This window comes from Octopus bimaculoides, chromosome 3 (genome assembly GCF_001194135.2).
Source record: "Octopus bimaculoides isolate UCB-OBI-ISO-001 chromosome 3, ASM119413v2, whole genome shotgun sequence".
Taxonomy (NCBI): Eukaryota; Metazoa; Mollusca; class Cephalopoda; order Octopoda; family Octopodidae; genus Octopus; species Octopus bimaculoides.
The window spans coordinates 34123941-34124336 of record NC_068983.1 but is presented as its reverse complement, the minus strand read 5'-3'; positions in this window follow the sequence as shown (position 1 = coordinate 34124336).

Sequence of the window (396 nt, the reverse complement as noted above, 5' to 3'; positions counted from 1 at the left end):
GTTCTTCACTCGTTATTACTGGTCTGATTTTAACTCAGGTGCATTATCCGAAAATCTTTCGTCACACATCTGTGACTTCTTCAGCAACACTTTTCCTTTTCGTGCACATGAAAACGAAAAGTGCTGCTGAAGAGGTCACAGATGTGTGATGAAAGATTTCCGGATAATGCACCTGAGTTAAAATCAGACCAGTAATAACGAGTGAAGAACAAATATATAGTGCGAGTGTTTATTTGACAAAAAAAAATGACAGTCCTGAAATACAACAATATGTTTCAACAAACGGTCTCACATCAGAAATCTTGCAACACAAATTGATAAAGGTATATATATATAAATATATACATACATACATATATATATATATATATATATATATATATATATATATATATA